The sequence below is a fragment of the Rattus norvegicus genome, chromosome 7 (assembly GCF_021556685.1).
Source record: "Rattus norvegicus strain SHRSP/BbbUtx chromosome 7, alternate assembly SHRSP_T2T, whole genome shotgun sequence".
Taxonomy (NCBI): domain Eukaryota; kingdom Metazoa; phylum Chordata; class Mammalia; order Rodentia; family Muridae; genus Rattus; species Rattus norvegicus.
The window spans coordinates 62,072,266-62,097,272 of record NC_141540.1 but is presented as its reverse complement, the minus strand read 5'-3'; the positions used below and the strand labels follow the sequence as shown (position 1 = coordinate 62,097,272).

General features: G+C 45.0%; 2 long non-coding RNA genes and 1 pseudogene across 4 annotated transcripts in view; 2 read left to right on the top strand and 1 right to left on the bottom strand.

Moving 5' to 3' along the window:
- Positions 1-25,007, bottom strand: part of LOC148004687 (uncharacterized) — a 40,168-nt gene that overhangs the window by 9,199 nt on the left and 5,962 nt on the right. The window lies entirely within an intron of this gene.
- On the top strand, positions 1,497-24,861 carry LOC148004688 (uncharacterized). 2 transcript variants are annotated; one of them, XR_015625324.1, is made up of 8 exons: positions 1,497-1,608; positions 10,291-10,422; positions 16,906-16,993; positions 17,637-18,175; positions 18,285-18,329; positions 18,757-18,997; positions 20,279-20,370; positions 23,909-24,861. It is a non-coding gene; the product is annotated as an uncharacterized LOC148004688 (long non-coding RNA). The 2 variants fall into 2 exon arrangements; XR_015625325.1 differs by lacking the exon at positions 1,497-1,608 and adding an exon at positions 6,426-6,668.
- Rpl12a-ps1 (ribosomal protein L12, pseudogene 1) lies at positions 21,529-22,251 on the top strand (annotated as a pseudogene).

Below are 25,007 nucleotides of genomic sequence, written 5' to 3'. Positions count from 1 at the left end.
CACAAAGCCTCCCACCCTGCCCTTCTCTCACCCCTCATCTCTTTCTTTGAAGGGAAGGAGAGAAGATCAGAGTCAAAGCCTGACCACCAGCAGTCTTGTGTCCTATGGCGCACAGATAATATTAAATCAATTATTCTACATTGTGAGGTGGTCCAACTAACTTACTTTCTCTTGTCCTTGCAAACCCATTCCTATTCTTTTCAGAGTTCAGGGAAAAGTGTGAATGGGAAATTTGTACGGTGTCTCAACTGTCTTTCCTTTCCACCGAGGAGTCTTCCTTTCACTTCGGGACAGCCATGAGAGCACACAAGGGCGGCCTCGCCCAAGGTCTATCCTGCAGCCATCCCTCCGGGTGACTTCCTTTGGGAATAAATACCAAAAGGGATCAGGCTGGACCTGACATTAGCTCTGAGACCTCTTATTGATGGTTCAGAGGACAGGGCTTGTCTTCAGATGAGATGATCACGTTTGTCTGTTGGCCTTCTCAATCTCTGGAGAAGGGTTTGGCTGGAGGTAGTACCAGGCGAGAGACCTGGCGGCCCAATCTTAATCTGACACTGCCCACTTAATCATCCTTTCTTCACCCTAAGATCCCACAAGAGTGATCACCACCTCTTCAGGCGACATCCCCGTTGCAGTCCTTCAAAACTGTAATCACTTCTTCTAGCATTTATTTAGCCAAATTTTGGACTAATGGGAATTTGACGGAAGCCTCTGGGCTATTTACACAAAGTGATATCTTGCCTGAAATTACCCTTCAGCACTAGAAATAACCTTGCGATCTCTATTAACATTTATATACATCCCTCAGATCACAGCACAGGGCCTGTAACCTCCTTTGTTTTAATTATATGGTCAAGGACAAAAGACTTGACCACTAATGGGAGTCCTTTAATCTGAATGAACCTGAGTCATTTGGCCCAGGAAAAATAGCACAGAGCATTGTCGGCAATGACATTCAAATCGTTTCAAATAATCTAATCTTCCAGAGCTCTGTGCTTGAGTGATGGGAATGAGAATTGAAAAGGAACAAAGTGGGACCTACTTTCTTATAAATGTGCTATGGGGCAGAACAGTTGCAGGAGAACCACATTCTGTTCCAAGAGATCACCCTGCACAAATACTCTGTTTGACCTTTCTTCCAGAGCAGTGCTGGAGGACTGCCGGGACTGTGGGGATTTTAGTCTACTTGTCCAGGTGGTCTTTCAACTAGATTACACCACGAGGAAAGAAAAAGAGAGAAATGTGATGTAATGTAGTAATTTCATGCTGCCTCCAATAGAAGATGCTGTACTGGCTGTTTCTGTGTGTCAACTTGACACGAGCTGGAGTTATCACAGAGAAAGGACCTTCCCTTGAGGAAATGCCTCCATGAGACGCAGCTGTAAGGCATTTTGTCAATTAGTAATCAAGGTTGGGAGGGCCCATTGTGGGTGGAGCCATCCCTGGGCTGGTGGTTTTGGGTTCTATAAGAAAGCAAGCTGAGCAAGCCAGGGGAAGCAAGCCAGTGAGTAACATCCCTCCATGGCCTCTGCATCAGCTCCTGCTTCCTGACCTGCTCGAGTTCCTGTCCTGACTTCCTTTGGTGATGAACAGCAATGTGGAAGTGTAAGCTGAATAAACCCTTTCCTCCCCAGCTTGCTTCTTGGTCATGGTGCTTGTGCAGGAATAGAAACCATGACTAAGCCAGGTGCCTTAAAATTAAACAGATGGGAAATCTATGTTGTCAGAATTCTAGGTAGGGCTAAAGCCATTCTTTCTTCATAATACTGACGTGGCTGAGGAGGTGTTGCCGGAGGAAAGATTAGTTTTCTCAGTTGTTCCTTCATGTCAATTACTTGTTTGATGAACCTTTAAGTACCTACGTAATGTATTATATAATGTAAGTCGTTGTTCAACGAACCCATTTGTACTGAACCTTTGCCATGATCTCCTCTCTTGTCTTCTGTACCTGTCTTTGACCTCATCACCAGAATGCTAGTGATTATCTGGCATAGATGGTTCTCCACATGGGTGGTTACTAGGTTTTGGATGCCAGGGTTTTTGTTATTTCTGTCATTCACATCCGGTTCTCCAAATACCTTTGCCTCCCTCCCTCCCTTGCTCCCTCCCTCCCCTGCTCCCTTCCTCCCCACTTCCCTCCTTCCCTTCTCTGTGCCCCCTCCCTCCTTTCTTACAAGGCCCTCAATCAGGACCTCTCTTACAAACTTTATCAACCATGTCTTGAGCCATTAAGTGTCTGGACACCCTAGAGCCAAACGTCTAGGTTGCAGTCCTGCCTGGGATACCTAATGACATAAACAGCATTAGACAAAGATCTTGTCTCAAGCCCTTTTTCCTTGGACCACTCATCCTTGGTAGCCAGCTGTCCTGTCCTGCAAGCCTGCCCTTATATCTACCTTTGATTTCAAACATTTCCCTGTGCTGTTGCCTGCAACACTCACCAGAAGACTGATTGTTCCTGCCTCTCTTCTACAACCAGCTCTTTGCCTGGCTCTGAAAATATGCTGCAGTCCAGGCCTCCTGGATGGTCCCCATCTGTTCATTTCTGATTACTTATGACAAAAGCAAGGGCCAGCAACTGGTGCCTCCTGCCTGGAGTCTAGAAATAGCTGGTGCTCGAGGGGTGATGAGGCTACTCCAATAGCTTACCTTGACTGCAAACAATTTATACTGCAGAATAGCACAAACTAACCTTCCTGTCCTCTCTGTAAACCTCTGCTGTCCTCCCTTTTCTTCCCTGAGGGCCAATCCAAGGTGTTAACTGATGACAGACCTCCTCATTGGAATAAAGGGACTCCGAAAGAATACTGTCTGCAGATGTTCCTCTAAGATGCTGTCCTTTAGCAAACAGGAAAATAAAGCAATATGATTTAATAGAGCCACGATGTGTAGAAGCAGCGAACACGGAGGCTCAAAGGCTGATAGACAATGGCCTGGGTTATGACTCCATTTATGTCCTGTAATAAATAGATGGCCTTGGGCAATTGTATAATTTCTCAGTGTCCTCTTCTGCAAATTGTGATTAATAGTAAGCTGCCCAATCCCCCTGTGCTATGGTGATGACCAAGCTGGCCGGGTTGCTGCAACCCGGGTAATTACTATTTCTACTGCCGTCATTTGCAAGGGACCCGGGGTGTACCAGTAAAGGTTGAAACTGAATGTCACTGAGAAACCCAAGTAGAATTCTTTATGAACAAACTTCATTTATTTTGTGGTTAAAATAAGATCCGAAGTCTTAGTCTGAAGTCCTTTCTTTCTACTTTGGTGTTTGGAGCTGACAAACTGTAATTAGCTTAGGTAACAATAATGTAACTACGTTAATATGATACTTATGACAGATAAGTTAAATAGAGCATGAAATGTAGTAGAAAAGTAAGCAGGAGTATTGAAGAGGGGAAACCCAAGCTAGGGGGCTGAATAGCCATTCTTTGAGCTTGTGTGTAGGACCTGCACGAATCACACTCTGGACAGCACCAGGCTTCCATGTTTAACAGGGTTCAGCATGTCTCAGACTCTTCAACACAGTATGGTCTGGGTGAGGTGTATTTGTATGTGTGTGTGTGTGTGTGGGGGTGTCCTTAGGTACTGATGAATTTGTCTCCTTAAACTGGTTTAATTACACAGAGTTGTCTGCAGTAGTCATTGTGTAGGCATTAGTAAAAGTTTTAATCTGCCTCGTTGATTTTATTTATTTGGAAAACATTTGTTGAACCTTTCCTAAGTGCCTACTCTCAAACGCACAAAGGAAACCCCACTTGATCTCATATGCAAAACCAAACCGAGATAAACTGATGGCACCTTAGAATCAACCGGAGCAACGGCACCAAGTTAGGAAGCATGCATTATTCCTTATTAGCAGAGACTCCTAACCACAGCCCCCTCCATCACTTGGATACAACAGCTGTGACACATCTTTGGGAGTCTGGAGTAGAGAGTGCAGGCAGGCGTTCTCCTCACAAGTACTAACTCAGAGGCCTGGAGTCTGTGGACTCGAATTGACGACACAAAACTCAGGAGGAACTGGGACAAACTAGCGACTAAGGACCTTTCCCCAGGTTCCGGGTCCTGGGAACTCTTCTATCTGGTTTATCCTCGATGAAGATTCAAGTTTACTGATGGCTAAAACAGAACAGAGCTTTCGGCCAACCCAGTGAAAGTGGGAGGAGCTTAAAGGGAAAGTGAAATAAGAAGCCAGGAGGAGAGGCAGAGGGGCAGCTCCGGTGGATGGCCACACTTGGGCTTGGGGATGGAAAGGAAGAAACACATGGTGCCTGCTTTCTGACCGCTCAGACGACTCATCCTCTGTGCTGCTGATGTGTGCATCTGTGTGGCATTTGGCTTGTCCTAACGCCAAACTGAAGTTTAGTGTATGTTGTTAAGCCGGTCATGACTCGCAGGTAATGACAACCATTCCAAAGGCAGCTGATGGCACCTGGGAAAAATCAGGGCCAGAATTTGGAAAACCTTTGGCACATTCTTTGGAGAAGGAACAAATAGGAGCAGAGAGGACTTATCGAGGAGAGAAGCAATTCACCCGCAAGAGAAACGAGCGGAAGTGGAGGCTTAATTTTCACACAGAGCATCGGCGGAGCCACCGAATCAAAGAGCAGTCGGTCAACAATTCAGTCAACCTCCAATTTTCATTTTCTCCAAATAACACTCCAGTTGTCCAGTTATCTGGGTCAGAATGTTCCCGTCGCTGTGGGGATCCAGCTCACCTTCATTTTAAGCTGCCACAGTTATTTTATTTTTGTAGCAAATATTTATTCAATACTTTCCAAGTGCCGGCCATCACAGGCACAAGAGAAACTTCGTATGGTTTTTAGGTAGCAGCCGCAACAGCAGCACAAGTGCAGACTCTGCTTCCTGTTCCTTCTAGGAACCCAAGCGGATGCAAACACACTAAAGGAAGGCCAGGCGAATTCTCCAGGACCACACAGCTCGGAAAGCCACAGAGCAGGGCTCAAGCTTGGGGCACAGATCGAATGCAGACAGTAGCCCACCTGCAGACCATTAGTCGACTCTTCCTTTATAGTGGGAATCCGAATTTCCTAAAGGGCTTCACGGGAAGGTCAAGCTTACGAGGGCTGGTCAGCCCCTGTGGTTGTACGGGATCCTGTGATGGGATTTTAGCCCACAGTAGAATATGGTGGAAGTGATACTTTTAATTTCTAACTCTGATTGACCTTTATTTCTCATGTCCATTGCGCTCTCTCTCTCTCTCTCTCTCTCTCTCTCTCTCTCTCTCTCTCTCTCTCTCGGTGAGCCAGTAGAAGACTCTGAGACAATCGGAGATGAAGGATCTGAGACAATCGGAGATGAAGAAACAGGATACCGAAACCCCAAGTGGTTGTATGTAAATCACCTCAACTGACTCCCATGGCTTTTTATTATGACAGCAAATACAAAACAAAACCAACCAACTAACCAAACAAAACCAACCTTCACCCTGTGAAACCGACCTCAGCCGTTGCTGTCATGACAGTACATGTATTCTGTGGGGGTGGGAGGAGTTCAAAGGTCAGCAGTCAAAAGAAACATGCAGATACATGGTACCTTATGGGAATTACTTCTGGGGACATCACTGTATTTTTGGACACTTTCCATCCCTAAGGTCATAGGGTCAGAGCCCTAAAAGGATCAAGAGGGACCTTCCAAAGTGTGATGTTTATACAAGAGTAAAACACATGAATGAGTGGCCTGTGGCAGCGTACATCTTTAATTCCAGCAATCAGGAGGCAGAAGCAGGTGAATTTCTGAGAGCTCAAGGCCAACCTGGTCTACAGAGTCAGTTCCAGGACAGCTAGGGCTAGCCTGTTTCAAAAAGCAAATAACAACAACAACAGCCAAAACTACAGTTGTTTCAGACATCAGTAGGACAAATGTTCACGAGCGTTCAAACATGCATGGACAAGAGGAAATTAATCCACACCTATTCCAAAAGGCAACCGAATAGAGTCTTCACGAAACCTTATTGGCTAAACAATGAACGTCTTCAGACCTACTCTGTCCTCTGAGGGCACGGCTCTTGCATGGGCATGGCTCTGCCTGAAACGCAAGCATTCCTGCGGCTATGACAGTTTCTTATCCATTCTCCCCTTTGAGTATCGAGTAGAGACAATCTCACCAGTATAAGATTCTTCTGCTTCTGCGTCCCATTGCTTTATTCCTTTGATATTTGAAGTTTTCACCTCTGAGAGTTCAATTTACTAAGCTGAGTCCTAATCCCCTATAGACCTGCAGTACAATCTGTGGAATCATTTGCAAACTGGTGTTCATCCAAGCGGCAAAGGGTTTAAAACGTAAACGTGTTGTAGTGCCTGCTGCTGCTGAGGACAAACCAGCCCTCCGAGGTAGTGCAGTGTCCCCATTGGCTTGCCCTTGGCATGGATTGGGTTTGAATGCTGGCTCAGTTACTCGCTGAAGGCCTGTTGGAGCAGCCCATTCAGGCTGGGCTGGGTGCTTCCAGGCTCCTGAGGGGATACCATGGCACAGGCCTCTAACCAATGAGCCTCTTACTTCCATCCCAGTGACCTGGCGGCTGACCAGCTAAGAGCCCAGGGAGGGGAGGAAGCATTGGTATGGCCCTGGAGGTGGAATTATATCTGAACATAAGTCTGTTGCCTCTGTGACACTGTCTTCATCAGCAAAGCACAAATTCGAAGGTAAGATTATTGGCTGGGCCTGATAGCATGTGTTTGTAATGTCAACTACGAGGACGTATGGAGCCAGGCAGATAGATCCCTGGGCTTCACGGTTAGCCTACTTGGTAAGCACTAGGTCCATGAGAGACTCAAATAAACAACCCCCCAAATGAGGTGGATGGTTCCTGAGGAATCATACTGGAAGTTACTCTCTAGCCACTTGCATGCATGTGCACATATATATGCACACATCTGCATACACACACACATACAAACACACACACACACACACACACACACACACACACACACACACACACACGTAATATACACGAAAACTAACCCAACAAAGATAAGACTATTAAGCACTGGACAGTGATTGAAGAGCACTAAACTCAACTGCAGCCTCGTCCAAGCGCCGGTCCAAACCTCTACATTGGTACAAACCCCAGGAGGCGGCCATCCTAGATTAGGGAATAGTTATTACCTGATAAGTACTAGGACACAAGGCCGAGCAAGTTTACATTCTCCTAGAGCTAATAAAGAATGCCAATAAGTGTGGCGAGGTGCCACACTGGGACGGCTTAGTTGTGGGGAGGGTTAACAGTGGTCTTCGCACTTCCCATAGAGACTTGAACCCTGGACTTCCCCCTTTATCAGTAGCATGAAATTCTTGACAGTTCCTGCTCTCTACTCCAGTCTATTCTGTAAAACCAAAAGGAAATCAGTACTCATGTACATAGGCAGTGCCACAGGTCCTGGTATTGCTTTTCAGTGCTGAGAAGTTGTAGTTTGTGTTTAGTTTCAGACCCTGGGACAAGGGGGTGAGGTGCATATTTATGTACCAAAGCAGACCTGGCCTCCAGTTCCTCCCAACATCCATCCCTCAGCCCCTACTTGGCATATCCTGCCCACAACCCTGAGCTGGGCCGCCCTTCCCCCAGAGGCTCTTCCCTATATAATCCAGACATTCTGTGCTCTCTCACTTGTTCCTCCCCTCCCTGCCTCCCTCCCCCTTTCCCTTCCCCTTCCCCTCCCCCTCTCTTTCCCTCTCCTTCCTTCTCCCTCTTTTCCTTCTCTTCCCACTCTCCCCTGAGGCCAGTGAATTTGCCTGAGCCCTTAGCAACTGACTGACCCCAGTTCAGGGTGTACAGCTGGATTAGTTTCTGTCTTTTATTTTTGTTGACTGCAAATAACCAAATGACTGGTGCTGGGTCAACCTAAAACTCGATTGCATGGCATTCTTTTATTTTGTCTCTTAAAACGTGTTTGGAAGTTAAGAGATGCTCTTAATTGTTTTTGTGGTAGTCAGAATAGGAGATGACAGAATAGAATGGCCCCCCCACACTCCACGGTGTCAAGAAGCACAGCACTCTTGTTGTCTTTACTCTCTGGAGATGTCTGTTGGCAACACTCACCAATTTCCTACTGAAATATTTTGCGTGTTAGGTAAAACCCTTAAAATACTATTCGCATGCTGAAAGGCGTTTGTTCCAGGATGAGACAAGGCAGGACCCAAGCTGTTTCCTGCTTGAAAATCCAGGAATTGTTTGCAATGTTGCTGGACTCCCTACCTCTTGAGCATGACCTCCAGAGCCGCATTCATACGTCGGGAATTTCCCAGAGTGCCTTGCCAGGAATTAGTGCTGGGTTACTAGAAAATCGATATGACATATAGTTTACCTTTGTCTGGAACAGTAATTCCGCTCCCTGCCTATCTCTCCTATGCTGTTCACACCTTCTGTTGTTCATGGACTCTCTGTTGAGTGGTCCCCCCCAGCTGGAAAAATATCTGGACTTAAAAAAAAATAAACTCCTTTAAAAAATCAAAAAGCCTGCCCTGAAAACAGCTTATGTGTTTCCCTTTTGGATGTATTTATTTTATTTGCTTTTCTTCAGATGCATTATTTCTTTATTATTTAGATTGGTTTCTAGAACTCATCATGCAGGTCCCTCACTGTCTGTCTGGTCTCTCATCGCCAGGGGCTGCCCCAGGTTTAAGCCATCTTAATCCCCTTCCGTGTTCCTTTCTCCCATTTCGGTGTGTGTGTGATCTCAGTGGCTCAGGGATTCAGAACATGCACCTGCTCTTTGTTTTCTGAGCATGACAGCTCCGGAGAGTTTGTGAGAAATCCTCACAGAGTTTGTGAGAAATCCTCACAAGCTGCCGAGAACTTTGCATCTATCTCTCTAGGTCCGTTTGTCTCTGCGCTTTCTGGGAGCCTCTGGTTGTCTCGCTGAAAGCTCTTCCGGTTTGTGGGGAGTGAGGTCCCCGCAAAGCTCAAGAGGATCACAGGGTTAAAAGGAAAGGGCTGGGTGGGGGAGGGGAGGAAGAGTCTGGGAAAAGCATCCAGTTGGATCTTGGTGCTTCCTGAGTTTGCACTGTGACTTCATCTCTGTACCTTCCTCTGGGTCCTTGAGAGACCTCAGAGAGTTAGTTCTAGGCCACTCTCAGGAAGCAGATGACTCCCAGAGTGAAATCGTCCCTGGAAAATTCATTATACCAAGAGGGGAGAAACGTTTCAACACTCCCAAGTGTCTATTCAGATGACTTATCCTTGCCCATGGGCTTCTTCATTCTTTGAGTTTACTTTGTTGAAAATTGTAGTGACTACCCATAATCCAACAACCTAGACGGCTGCTCAATTCTACATGAAATAGGTAGCAATTGTCAGGCTCCATAGTGGAGTTTTCCCATTTCTTTAAGGAAAAACAAGAGAATGACTCAGGTTTTTATTTGAACTCCAGTTTAAACAAGGTTCAGAGATCCACTGGTATTTTTCATAAAGGTTCTGAATTCTCAGGAGTCGGTTTATCTGCTGTTTCAGTAAAGGACTAGGTAGCATAATTATGGCCTCCTCCCACATCTGACAGGGGTGTGTGTGTGTGTGTGTGTGTGTGTGTGTGTGTGTGTGTGTAACGAGCTCATGCCCCTGCAGACCCACACAGAAACACTTCAACACTTGGTTCAGGGAGGCAAGCAGAGACATGCAGTGTGGGTGGGAAGAGGTCTGAGTAGGTGGGAGGAGTGTCTTCCTTTCTCATTCATATGACGAAATACCCTGACAGAGACAACTTAAGGGAGAAGGGGCTTGTTCTGGCTTGTAGTCCCAGAGGACTATAGTCCATCATAGCATGATAAGCATGGCAGTAGGCTGGCTAGTCAGACTGCAGCCATACTCAGGAAGCAGAGATAGATGAATGACAGATGACAGGTGCTCAGCTCATTTTCTCCTTTTCACAAATATAATCTGGGATCCCAGGCTAGGGAATGGTGGTGCCCACTGTGGGCAGGTCTTTCCATCTCAACCTAATCAAGGTAACCTTAATAGGCATGGCTGGAAGCCTGACCTCCAGGTGGCCTTGTGTTGTCAAGTTGACCATTTAGATTGACAAGACACTGATGTATTTGATCAGACCTGACACTATGTCAGGCAGAGAGCATGAAGGCCAGTGCTGTTACTTATTGGGTTTGTAGCATTGGGCAAGTTACTCAACATCTCTAGACCTGTTTGTTCTTCTGTAAAATGGGGAGTATTTATGGGACATGAGTAACATTTTTGTTACAAGTATCGAGTTAAGTATTCATGTGTCCACAGTAACCCTTGTAAAAGTAACTTTTATTCAAACTGTCTTCTCTTAGCTACTCATCGAATTGTTCTGCTTGGAAAAACTGCCTCTGAATTCCAATAACTAAACTACACTGACTTTGTAACTGAATGGAACTCAATGGAACTTCCCAAACTCAACTGAACTCCAGTCAGAGGGATTAAAGGTATGTACTAAGGGCATGTCTTTATTCCAGCCGATCTCACAGACCTAGGTCTTTGGATGTAATCCCTTGACAGAGCAGCCGTATTGCTGAATTAAAATTCCTCTGCCAACCCTTACAAGTAGACCCCATAGATAAGAGAGAATTCAGTTGAAATGAATAAGAATGAATAATTACTGTATCTTATTATGACACGAAGTGTGTTATTTATAATATATCTTATTTGCTTTTTCTAGCTGTGTTCATTTTCTTTTTCCTCATGAGGATGCTAACAGAAGTTAGTTAACACGCACATATTTGCTTAGCTTACAGAGATCTCTTTGCCTAGAGATACAGAGAGGTAGGACTTAAGTCCAGGTCTTTGTGATCCCAAACTTACTCTTTGTTCACTACATTGCCAAACAAGTTCTTAACTGCTTCACGTAGACGTGTGCCACCTTCTTCCCTGTACTTCAGGGTTTTTAGTTGTCCATGGCCTTCCTTCACAAGACTGAACTGACCGCAACGGCAACGCTAAGGGACCAGCATTCTGGTGCTTACATAGGTATTTGATATGGTATTTGAACACGTTTAGCTGTTCCTGTCATTATGTGTCTACTTCCCATTCCTTGCCTTGAGAGAACTTCTATCACCCCCTAAAATCACTACCAACCTCCCAACCACCATTATTGCTACTATTGTTATTATCATTACTACTCAGCACCACAGCCATCACCCAAATCACTTCTACCATCATCAGTACCACCCTACCACCACTGTAGATATCATCATCATCATCACCATAATCATTACCATTGCTATCATTATCGTCATCACCTCCATCACCATAACTACCAGCACCACTACCACTGCTATAACTACCTCTCAAAACACAGCCGTTACCAATATAGTCACCATCACCATTACCTCTCAGACTCCCGCCACTGTCACAGTGTCACCATACTCCCACCATTACCATGGTCACCACCATTAATGTCTCAGTTATACTTTCTATTTCTATGACCAAAGGCAAGGTGGGGAAGAGAGGGTTTATTTGTCTTCTACATTATAGTCTGTCACTGAAAGAAGTCAGGACAGGAACTCAAGTAGAGCAGGAACTCCTGGAGGCAGGAGCTGATTCAGAGGCCATGGAGAAAGGGGTGCTCCTTACTGGCTTGCTCCTCATGGCTTGCTTGGCCTGCTTTCTTATAGAACCCAGGACCACCAGCCCAGGGATGGCCCCACCCACAGTGGATTGTGCCCTCTGCCATTGATCACTAGTTAAGAAAACGCCTTACAGCCGGATCTTAACATTTTCTCACTTAAGGCTCCCTCCTCTCAGATAACTCTAGTTTGTATGTCCAGTTGACATCAGCCTAGCAAGCTATTCATATCACCACGCAGACTATCAACCGCCATTGCATAACCACAGTTCCATCACCATCACCATCACCATCACCATCCAAGCCACCACCATCACCACCGCCGCCATATTCTCACCAATATGAGTCTTTGGCGATCAGTTCAAGTTTTATGACTTCCCAACTCCTAACTTTGTGTTCTTTTAGTCATCAAACATTTAGAGAAGTGTCTCCTTTGACTCGGAGGCTGATCCAGAGTCCACAGCATTAAAAAGGCAGTGAAACTCCTTGCCCTTACAATGTTCACAAAGACAGTCTGGGAACAAAACGCCAAACCTCTGAGTTCCTGAAGGGGAGGGCCTCATGTTGGGAGCTAGCTCTTCTAAATGGTTCCCGTTTCGTGTGGAAACGGATCTCTTTACACAGTGCTCATAGAAGCATAGATTGGAATCACGGCAGGGTCAGGCATCTTTCAGAACTTAGGTAAGCGTGTCTTTATCCACAATATGCCCCTGGGATACTCGGGATGTCTTCTTACAAGTGTATAAGGTGCATATGAGAGTGTTAATTGTCGAGTTATTTGTGAGTGACTCACTGGAAAATCAAATCAGTCAGTATGAGGAGTTTTAAACAGTGTCATACAGTCAGCGTGGATAACACATTAGAGACACATGGGGCAACATGGAATCCAGCAACACGCAGCCATACTGGTGCTTACTGGGGGAGAGCAGAAAGCAAAGAAAGATATTCTGCCTGAATGTTACATAAGTTAAAACACACAAAAGGTTATGTGTTTTGCCAGAAACACACCCAAGAAGAAAGATGCACAGCTCAACATATTAAAATGGTTTCCTAAGTAAAATGGTGGGGGGAATAAATACATATAATTTATCCCACGCATTAATTTTTGAGTCAGATTGCAAAGACCAATGTTGTCACCAAAAAGAAGATTCAAAAACAAGCAAACAAAGCAAAACAAAACAGAACTCCCACCACCAGCAAAAAACCCAAACCCATATTCCAGATCATATCTCCTGTTTCAAGCACTACCTGCCAAGCTTGGCTGTCTGTGAAGCCATGTCCTGGTAGACCCTTTAGGGTTACATGGCTTGCAGAAGTGTTTTTGGAATATCAGAACCCAGTTTTTCACCCCTTGTTCTGCATTCCCTGTGGCAGATGGCTACAGACCCTGACTGCCCAGTGTCTGCTCCTGTCCAGTTTACTGGGGAATTCGGCCCAGGGTGCCATCTCTGTCAGTCTGCTGGCTCCCAGAAGACCATCAGTTCTTGGGAAAGATTTATTTCTGCCAGACTGTGAATGCATAAGCCTCACCTGCTCAGTGATCCGAATGGAGCGTCTGGGGCAGGCCCTGGTCTGCCAGTCATGCAGAAAGGACCATGTGACTCCTGCTTTTAGTCCACATCAATGTAGCTGTGGCCTTTGGATGTCTGTGCAGGTGTCACGCTCTTTGATCATCCCAGTTGTTGACTCTAGTACAGGGCTTCAACAGCTGAGACAGTTTCTAGATCTTCAGCAGTAACCCATCACAGAGGAGCCACAACACCATGGTGGGGTTATTGGGCTCTTGTCGAAGGACCATACTCAGTCATGCTTTCTGAGTGGGGGTTGATAAAGGCCAAACTCCCCAGTGTAAATCCATGGGGGTGACCATGGCTCAAGAGGCATTCAGAATATATTTTGGGAACTATGCGTTCTGAAAGCCAGTACAGCCTGGGGAAGCCAGAAGGAGGAAACGGTGGGGGTTGGAGGGGATGGTGGGGACTGGAGCATTCCAACTCGGGACAGAGGTCCAGCTTGCTACAAGTCAGGATCATTTGTGAGCACAGGCTTCCAGAGGGCAACATGTTTTCACTTTTGATACTTTAATTTGTTACCTTATATCCAAAGGAATATGTAGGCAGGCCTGAAAACCCCAAACCACTTCAGATTGTGGTCCATTCTCAGACCACCCTGTCCAAATGCCTTGAAATGAAATTTTACCATAGATCTTATTAGTGATATAGAATTATATGAATTTTAATGGTAAACACATTGACTTATTAGATTTAAACTGATCTAAGTTATAAAATGTTGTAAAATTCCTTTGCCACTTCTTTGTAAATGTATATTTACAAGAAGTGATGTATGTGTGAATGTATGTATATTAGTGATCCTGGGAGGATTCAAAAACCTTAAAAGGGGTTGGGGATTTAGCTCAGTAGTAGAGCGCTTGCCTAGCAAGTGCAAGGCCCTGGTCAGTCCCCAGCTCCGAAAAAAAGAAAGAAAGAAAAAAACCCTCAAAAAGGTACAATTGGTAATGCGCGCGCGCGCGCACGCACACACACACACACACACACACACACACACACACACACACACATACACACACACCACATTTCTACAAATAGAATCAGAGAACAGAGATATTTTTCTCCACTTAGCACAGTAGAAATCTATTCATTCATATCCATAAATTCAGAGTCCATCATCCTACATGACAGCCTTGTGATTTCTGCTGTGTAGTGTACTATAACTATTTATCAGAATTCCTGTTGCTAATTATTTAAATCAGCTCCAATTTTATAGTAATTGTCATCCCATTCAGTCATCTTTTTAGCCTACTTTTCTAACTTTTTTGCTCGTGAAAAATCCTTTCACTTAGCAAGATTCTTTTTTAAAGCCCTTTCTACAGGCTGCCTTATTTCTTCTTATTACAACTCACATTTCCATTATAAAATTGTCTGCTCACTAGCCCAAGAGAGGGCCTTTATGCCTTGTGCTGGTGTTCTTGTTAGAAGGTCTTTGGCTCCTGAGGAGAGCCTTGTCAGAGCAGGTGGGAAAGTCTATTTAAACTATATTATGTATATTTATACACTGAGTCATGTGCATTATATATATTTTTAACTAGATAGTGAAGAGTATTGTTTCTTATGACTATTTCAAAGAACATTATTGGATATTGTTGGTACCCTGAGTTAACCTCAGAGGTGGAAAACATCTCTGAAGACACCATGTACTTTAGATACAAGGCCCAGAGACCCCTGAAATGGAATTGATCTCCTCCAACTGAACTAGAAGGCACCATTAGCATTAATTAATACAGTACCAGAGGTTCCATACAAGCTTCTAAAGCAGAGAAATAACCGTCTTACCCATGTATGATACCCATGGACCACAGCAATGACTATCATTGCAGGATAGCCCCAAAGAGGTAATGGTGGCATGAATGTCTTAGCTGTAACCAACAGCTCTATAATCAGGCTTGAGACCCTCTCAGAAGGAAGGGAGCCAACTGCCCAGGGTTAGTGGAGTCATGGTTCTTGGAGAAGAGGAACTTATAACCACCATTTTACTAAACCTGCATAATCTCTAAGGATTCTAGCTATGTCCTTATACCCACAGCTAAATGTAGTCCTGACCCCTCATTAAGGGAACTTCTCTTTGTAACAGGAAGAGACCATTACAGGAACTATAACCAATCACAATACAGAGCTGTTGTGTCTTGTTCCAGGAGCTCCTCAAAGCAACTCCTGCCTTAAGGTTCAGGGAATGGTGTGGAATATTATATACATATCAATATACATTCTATTCACATATATTCCATAATTCTTTTATATATAATATATTATATATATTATATCATATATCATATATATCATGTATCATATATATCACATATATATCCCAAATATAGATCATACATCATATGCATGATACATTTTTTTCTTATACGTTGACATTTACAATTACTGAAAAAAGAGCCCATGGATTTGAAAGAGAGCAAGACAGATATATGGGAGGGTTTGGAAGGAAGAGAGGGTTAAGAGAAATAACGTAATTATATGATAATCTCAAAAAACAAAAAATAAATTTAAAACAGCTATCTGGACACTCATGTCATCAAACTGTCTCTGGGCAATGTAAGTCTTGATCCCTGCCCTCTGACACGGGCCTCTTTGCTGAAAGCCTGGGGTCTGTCCCCTTGACTTGGTCTCTCTCAAGTTAAGGAGACAGGTACTTCACTCTGTAAAGGTCTGGGTTCCCATTCAGTGCAAATCAACTTTTCCCTTAGGTTGGTGAATGTTTATTCCGGTCTACGAGGCTTAACTAAACTTCCCTTTGAATGTGTGCCTGGGGTTCTGGTTTGACTGGCAGGGAGAGACGGATTCATTTCCAAGCTGAGTCAGATAGCTGGTTGAGGGAAGGAATGTATGTGGTCAGGGCCAGCCTCAACTGGAAAATCCTTGTCAGGCCTCCACTGAATGGCACCCACATCACCCACCACTCCCCTCATTTATCTTAGAATCCCTGCTGTCTGTATTCTTCCCTGAAGTCTGTCTAACCACCCTATTTGTCATGTATCTAAAGCTTCCAGTTAGTGATTTACCCCTCTTGTATCCCACAATATTAACGTTTTTGCGTCATCATTTTCCCACTAAGGTAGTTTTAAGATACAGAAATTATGACAATTTCCTAGGAGTAATGAAATCATAATTTTGGTTTTTCTTTCATTTTTAATAACCTAGCTATTACTGCCTCAAACGCCTGCTTACGTGTACATGTATAAAGCATAATAGGCTTTTCTGTCAGGAATCCTGTGTCCTCTAGAGAGCTAGTCTTCTATCCCTTGTTTTTTTAAAGTGTGGAGATGCAGAGCTCTTAGCTTTGGCCATGCCCTTCATTGGTTTGCACTTGGCTTTTTGTCAGTCAAGCATGAAGCCCAGCCTCGCCTAGACTGAGCCTGCCCTTAAAGAGAGCCCTACGCAGTGGTTCTCAACCTTCCGAATGCCGCGACCCTTTAACACATTTCCTCATGCTGTGGTGACCCCCGACCATGAAATTATTTTGATGCCACTTCATAACTGTAATTCTCTACTGTTATAAATTGTAATATAAATACCTGACATACAGCCTACCTGATATGCAACCCCTTTGGGGTCAAGACCCACAGGTTGAGAACCTCTGGTAGACACGCTTGACCCTCATACCAGGTGTGTCTTGATTTTTTGAGGGAAAAGAAAATTGCAAGTGCTACTCTACCCATGTCTTTATTTTATAGAGCTTCTTTTCTTTTTTTTTTTTCTTTTTTTTTTTTCCTAAAGATAAAGTTTGTAGTATGCCTTAACTCATCTTACTGTTTTTCTAGATGAAGATGCCTTTAGGGTCTGAGTCACAGACCATGGCTGTCCTGCTCATCAGAGAATTCGAGGGAAGAGACTTGCTGATAGCAATGGGTAAGTGAGATCCAGGATTGTAGGCCTAGGATGACCCGGGCTAAGGGCACGAGCTTGCTAATTATGCAAAATTCATCCAAAATCCTGGCAGCTTTACCCGGGTCTAAATGATACCTCATTTTGGTATCACTTGAAATGTTAGATGAGTTAATATGTACACAGTTCTCAGTACAGTACTTGTTGAATAAACAACCCAGAAACCAGAGTGGCTGTTGTGATTGAGAGAGACTTGGGGGCCAGCTTTTCTTCTTTAGCATCATTCAGTATACTATCCTTCAACATGTTAGTCAAACTATAGCCCACAGATCAAATACAGGCCTCTGCATGTGAGCCAAGAATGTTTCTTTCATTTCTAAGTGGTTGCAAGGTGATCAAAAGAAGGCTATTTTGTGACTTATGCAAATGACAGGAAATTCAACCTTCGGTGTCCATAAATAACATTCTGTTGGAACCCGGCCACACCCATCAGCTCTGCCCTGACTATGGCTCTTGCTGGGTCGTAAGCGCAAGAGGAAATTGCAGTAGCAGTGAGCAGATGGCCTGGCCAGCCAAACACCCTACTGGCCTTTACCTCAAGTATGCAGAGTAGGCTTTAGGGAGTCCTAGGCACAGAGCAAAGATGAGATGTTGTTTCTCTTCACAGATCCAGAGAGGGTTCAGCTCTCTGTCCCTCGGCATGGGCTTTGCGTGGCTTTTGCTAATGGGACCATTTGTCTAAACTGTCTCCTCACCTTCCATGGGTCAAAGCGGAGTTGTTAATGCTTAGGAATCAGCATCCTGAAAGAAGAAGGCCAGCATTTCACGTCAGCCGGATTTTGTGTTTGAATACATCCACAATGGTTGATCTGAAGTTTACCAATTTTCATGCCAACTGCCTTTTTAAAAAAAAATAAATCCTTATTACTTTGAACATCGGTTCTGGTGAGGTAACCAGACCCACAGCACTTGGCCCCTGCTCCTAGCCTTGCTACTGCTCTGATGTCTGTGCTCAATGCACAAGGAAGTAATGATTAGTTGGGGGAGGGGGTATTGATTTATTCTTCTGTCAGAGTCTTAGCTCAGAATGTGTTATTTCAAAATAGTCACCGCACGTGAGGGATTCGACACAGAGGGAAGCTGACACCAGAGGTAGAAACCACTAGGAACGAAGAAGACTGAGCCCTGGAGAAAGATCTGACACATGTAGTTTTTTTTTCGTTGTTGTTGTTGTTTTTGTTTTTAATTTTAATAGCCTAGTGAGTGTCACAGAGCCTACTGATTTGTCTGTTTTATCCATAATCTTCTGACTTAGCTATTCTCTGAGCACGGCTGAAGTGAGGAACAGAGGGTATCTAAGGTGAGTTTCTAGCCAAGGAAAATAATAGCTAATGCTAAGGTGTGGGGTGACTGTCTCTGAATCCCCTCCCTCCTCTGGGTTTGCCACGGGATCCATCTTTCATCTCTGGCTTTACGTTTGGGACGAGCTGAGTCGCTCTTTCTGTGTTGATTACACTCGGTGCCCGAGGCTAGGTCTACCGTATTCCTCCAGTGCATAACACGAGGCTATCACAGAGCAAGTGTCTAACAAACGGAGCTCAGCGCACTGCACCCGGTCTAACTCACAGCTCTCTTGTCTCACAGGCAATTTTAGGGACCCCAAGAGAGAGGTTTATCTCCATAAAGCAAGCCCTTCCGGGGTCCCACAAAGTCTGTATGAAAGCCCACACATGCCCTCTGCCTTGTGGTCCTTCAGTCTGCGTGCTAAGTTTTCCTATTCATCCAAGCCAGGGGAAATCTGACCGATAATGGGAGAAGCACTCGCTACAAGAGGTTTAAACAAGCTGCCGAGAGCACAGAGCACAGAGCACTGCAAAAGCCCACGTTCAGCTCCGGGCAGGGCCCAGTGTGCGGGGAGTCTGAAGAGACTGGCGGCATCTCTCTCCAAGTGACGCGTGTGAACATTAAAGACAACAATGACCTTCAAAACAGTTTGCATCCCATCTTTAACCTTCAAATTGGCAGTCGGTTGGTCTCACACCCGTGCCCTCCTTTTTGCCCTTCTTTCTGCCTCGCCAAGTCACCAACTTCTCTTTTTTTCCAGGTTTTTTTTTTTTTTTTTTTTTTGTGGTCCGTGACTTGGTGCCGAGCCAGACATATCTGTGAATTTGCATGTTGTGGGGTCACCCCTAGGCTGGCTTCCAAGGCCCAGCATGGTAAAGAACTTATTTGGGGTAGAAAGCACGTTGATCAGAAAGTGTTATTTTTACAGTCCTTGTTTTTATTATTGTAACCAAATTCCAGAAACATACTTGGACTGAGGCTTCAGCCTGACGCACAAAGGCCTTACAGAGTTCTTCAGGCATAGTATAATTTTAGCTCAGGCCAGCGGCCGCCGTTAACAAAGCAAGGAACCTTTCCACTGTGTATTCTCTTCCCTCTCTGAGCAGAAAACAAACTTTGGGTTGTCCTGGGGTTTGTGGGTCGATTCTTTTGCCCGGAGAACTGTAAGGCTTTGCTGCATGAGGGAGCTAAGCTCATGGCTAAAACAGGCAGCCCTAAACTGACAGCATCAGGCACCAGTTGTTCCCACAGTCGCTCCCAAATCAGGCCCAGACAGGGCTGGAAAACACATTCTTTCTTCTTTACCTCAGTTAATGTGTGTGTGCGCTATTCGTGTTGACACTGGGACACAGGGGAGAAAGAACTTGAGGCTTAGATAGCCGTCCAAGGATTACCTCACAGTTACTGTGCCCGATGTGCTTGTTCATATATTAAAGTCTCTAATATCAGTACAATCATCAAATTTGATCATACTCCATCATTTGATTAGTAGCGATTTTTTTTTAATTTCTGTAGTAACACACAAAATTAACGGGTGTGAGACAACCAATGGTGCCTCAGATTTAACACTAGGATATCCGATATTGGTGCTTGATCTGTGCCTGCAGTTGGAAAGCCCAAATATACCTGTCATAGTCTATGAAGTTCCTAAGTTGTGGTGTTCCTATCTGAAAGTCCACTGGTGTCACCTCTAGTTTTACTGTCCATGTGTCTATGCTCTCTGTGTCACACAATTAACATTCACTGAGCTCTCCCTGACCCTGGGCCTTAGCCTAAGTACTTTCCCTTCTCTCCTCATTGTCCTATAGAGATGCTGTTATGACCCTGTTACCCACGTCTGGTGACATCCAGAGGGTCAGTGAGTCTGCACCAGTCCTCCTGCATTTTTAACCATCTGTCTTCCTGAGTCAGATCCTGTTGCTGAGTTTTGAGCTAATTTAAAACTCTATCTCTCACACCCGCCAGGTGACTGACTGTGTGGAAGAAGGCTCCAGGTGACTGACTGTGTGGAAGAAGGCTCCAGGAGACAGCATCGGACAGGAGAGATGTGTGGCAAAGTAAGAAACTGGGATCTTAACTGCTGATTCAGATTTTATTCTCAGGAACATCTTTCTTCTTCAAGTGAAAGTTTTTCCTTTCAATCTGTATGAGCCTTTTTTTTTTTTTTTTTTTCCTGGCTAAGCTGATTCGGGGCTTCTTAGAGTATTTTCCAGTGATCAGTTTGCTTAAGTTTTGAGACAGAGTCTCACACTCTGGTTAAGGCTGACTTGGAGCTCACTATTCAGGTTAGGCTAGCCTCGAACTCACAAAAGCCCTCCTGCTAGCATACTCAGTACTTAGATTACAGTTGTGAGGAGCTGCTGCACCTGACTCCATTTTAATCACTAAACAAATGTGTGGGTTTTATTTTATTTTTGAGATAGGACATCACATAGTCCAGGCTAGCCCGGAACCTCTCACCTCTACCTCCCAAGTGCTGGGATTATAAAACAAAGATTTTACCCACTTTGCCTGACTCTGTCTTATGTAACTCAAACTGGCCTGGAACTCCTGATATTCCTCCCCCCACATTATTTCAGGTGCTTAGGTTAAAAGGGCCAAGGCACGACCTGGCCCTACAGTCAGCTCTAATCTCTGAGTCCTCGGTTACTAAGGGAAGCAGTCTAAAGAGCCGTATTACCCAAGGTTATATTATGCAGGGACCCATGATGTACTTAGTCAGACTCAAATGTTAGTTTTTTTCAAGTAGTCACAGATTAGGACTGAAGTATATAGTAATGAAATTAGTTTTCAGACACACTCAGACAGGTTAACAAACAGGCCACTACACTGTTCCTAATCCGAAAAAGCCTCTTGTGCCCCAGCTGAGGTCCCCTGAGAATCCTTCAGTTTTACTCTTTGCTGTTTTGTGGTAGAACCCAGTGAGCAGCAGCACAGAGGCTGCAATGAAGACAGCGGGTGCATAGCCCCAGTGAGGAGGAGGGGGAGGAAGAGGAAAAGGAGGAGGAGGAGGAGGAAGAGGAGAAGGAGGAGGAGGAGGAAGAGGAGGAGGAGGAGGAGGAAGAGGAAAAGGAGGAGGAGGAAGAGGAAAAGGAGGAGGAGGAGGAAGAGGAAAAGGAGGAGGAGGAGGAAGAAGAGGAGAAGGAGAAGGAGAAGGAGAAGGAGAAGGAGAAGGAGAAGAAGAAGAAGATGATCCTTAAGAGAGACCAGTCACCTTTTCGGCTTTCGGTTCGGAGGAGGCAACGGTGCAACTTTCTTCGGTCGTCCCGAATCCGGGTTCATCCGACACCAGCCACCTCCACCATGCCGCCCAAGTTCGACCCCAACGAGATCAAAGTCGTGTACTTGAGGTGCACCGGAGGCGAGGTCGGCGCCACATCCGCCTTGGCCCCTAAGATTGGTCCTCTGGGTCTGTCTCCCAAAAAAGTTGGTGATGACATCGCCAAGGCTACCGGTGACTGGAAAGGCCTCAGGATTACAGTGAAACTGACCATCCAGAACAGACAGGCCCAGATTGAGGTGGTGTCCTCTGCGTCTGCCCTGATCATCAAAGCCCTCAAGGAGCCACCAAGAGACAGGAAGAAGCAGAAAAACATTAAACACAATGGAAACATCACTTTTGATGAGATTGTCAACATTGCCCGGCAGATGAGACACCGGTCTTTGGCCAGAGAACTTTCTGGAACTATCAAGGAGATCCTGGGTACTGCACAGTCTGTGGGCTGCAATGTGGACGGCCGCCACCCTCATGACATCATAGATGACATCAACAGCAGTGCGGTGGAGTGCCCAGCTAGTTAAGAAGCAACGAGAAGGGGTTGGGAATTTAGCTCAGTGGTAGAGCGCTTGCCAAGCCCAAGGCCCTGGGTTCGGTCCCCAGCTCCGAAAAAAAAAAAAGAAGCAACAAGAAAATATTTAAATAAAAGACTATCTTATAACCAAAAAAAAAAAAAGAGAGAGAGACCAGCCACTGAGAAAGTGAAAGCAGGAGCTTGCCCCTTGGGCTGTTTGGCTAGGCTTTAGGAACTAAAGGGCACAGTAGAGAGGGTCAAAGATGGCTGTTCTGTTTGAGAAGGACTGCCAGTCAGGATAGCAGACCATGAGTGTCAGGACTGCCCAAGGGTGGCCCAGACAGCTGTTTCTGGGCCACTTGCCAGGGCCTTGGTGGCAGGGGGCCTGGAGCCCAGTTTGGCTCCCATGAGGCCTTTGGCTCAGCAGCTGGTGAGTGCCCGACCCAGCCCAGTCTGTTGCCGAGACCCACATGGCACAAGCACCATGCCCAACTGTCCCCTTTAGGAGGTCAGTAGGGCATCCGTCTCAGGACTAGCAACAGTGCAAGTACTTCTCACAAAACCCAGTTTAGGGTTTTGAAAGCAAACCTTTCCTTTCTTTTTCTTTCAGTTGTAAAAATTTGTGTGTGTGTGTTGGGGGGGGGGGTGTACACAATACTCCAATTTGTCTGCTTTAGACTCAAATATGTAGCCACAGAAAGATATACTTACATATTTTGTTAATGCATTTTATATTTATGGACTTACTTCCATAAGCCAGATGTTAGGTTAGATGCTGGGCATCAAAGAAAATCCCAGGATCTTTTGTGAGGACAGTTCATAGGCAACAATGGTCCTTGACAACCAATCAGATGCCCACCGCAGTTCCTCACCTAACAAAGATACACGGCAAGAAATCCTAACACAGGTGCTCTGAGATCACCGAAAAACAGCCAGATGTGAACACCTGGGGAAGGCCTTGAGGAACAGTAGTCCGTCAGATGGAGTTTCAAAAGATTTATTTATATCCTAATCTTAAAGCAAGTTGAGATTTATCAAACAGAAACCATAAAGCATCTAAATCTTGACTTAATTAACACTTTTAGGGAAAAAAAACCACAATGTTAATGTGTTTGTATAAATCTTAAAAGCATGTCATCAATTACACACACACACACACACACACACACACACACACACACACACACACACCTCTGCAGCACACAGATGCAACAAAAGAATTAAAAATATAAACAGGAAAGAGACAAGGCAACTTTAGTCAGTGATGGATGACCTTTGGGAATCAGATGGGGAAATAATGTGGAAATAAACGAAGACGTTCCAAAGGTTCAAAGAGCCTATGCCTCCCATCTGTCATCTCATTAAAGACAGGAACAAAACAAACACGCTAAGAAGTTTAGCAGCCACTGGATTCTGGCGAGGTGAATTAAGGGTACTTGTATTGTTATTCGTAAGATTCAAATGTTTCATAATAACATAGAAAACCAAGAGAAAAACGAAGTAGACAGAAGTTTCTTCTATTTAAACACAAGGCACTGGTGCAGCAGAGCCTGGAGCTGGCTCGTGCACTGCGGAGGGCTGAGCTGCAGTACAGAGCACCAGTGCTTGGATTAGTGAATCTACTTATGCCTAAGCTTTTTTTTTCATCTCATACCCGGCTGGGTTTTTTTTTTTCACCCACTTGGGGAGAAAGATCCAAGTGTCACCTCTGTGTCCCAGAGCTAGCAGTGTCTTGCTCACATTAGGAATTCACTAAATACATATGGGAGAAGTGACTTCCCTTGATCTCTGTCTGCTACTGCAGGTCCTGTGCTGGATGCTGTCCTTGTACCATTTGGACTCTGGGAGGTGATCAAGGATGTTTGACTAGACTGGACGGCCCATAGTGACAGGCATTCATTGTGAACAATATGGCCGGGGAGGGCGTACAGTAGTGAACTTTTCTGTGCATTGATGTTTTTCTTTGGGGCAGGAGATTGTTCACCCTGGAGACTTGACTGAACTAGGAATCTCATGACGTGAAGGGAGCACTTCCTCAGACATTACCCTGGGTCATTATGTTGGCAGGTTAAAGTTATCAGATTGGCTCTGGTGCTTGGCTAAACCTAGAAAAGTCAGATCGGTGATTGTCAGTGTGTCTGGGAGGAGGGAAGGTATGAACATCCAACTAAAGGCTGGGAAGGAGCGTTTGCAAGCTTCGTGAGCTGTCTACTGAAGGACACTGAGCAGGGCCATTCAGAAAGGGAGCGGGGTAGTCAGCGATGAGAATGGATGGGAAGCTGCAGGACTAGGGTGTGTGGTGTGGAGGGCAAGCCTCAGCTGATTCACAAACCCAACTGCTGCTCAGCCCAGCCGGGACTCTTGGTGAACACCATCAGGATCAAGATGAAGTCACTTAACTCCCAACCTTCACAAAATGGAGGAGCTTGAGACATCAGATCCAGCACATGTCTGTGATTTAGGAGCCATAAGGGATTCTGTGAAAACCACACTGCGGCCCAAAGGCCTCCTCTGCCACTTCACACAAGGAATATTCCTCAGGGATGTCCGCCCAGCAACCGCCCATTCAACTTTGGGCTCATTATTGATCCTTCTAGCCAAGGGTGCTTGTTTCAAAACGACTTACGTAAACTTCCTCCAGCTTCTAAAAGTTTTGTGTTGCCTTAGTCTCTCTGGATATGTCTGCCATCTGTCCTTAGACGCGTATCTCAGATTTAAAATCTTCTATTCCTTCTGGAATAAATGTGTTTCTTTGGAGAGCTCCTCTCTCTGCTATTTTGGGTAAACAGCTTTCGTAGTTTAGGAAACAATAAAAAAAATGAAAATAATTTTTTTTTCTTTGTGAATGCACCTACCCTGCCCAGGAAAGGTAGTAGCAGTCTGGTGGCTTTGGTATCCCTAGG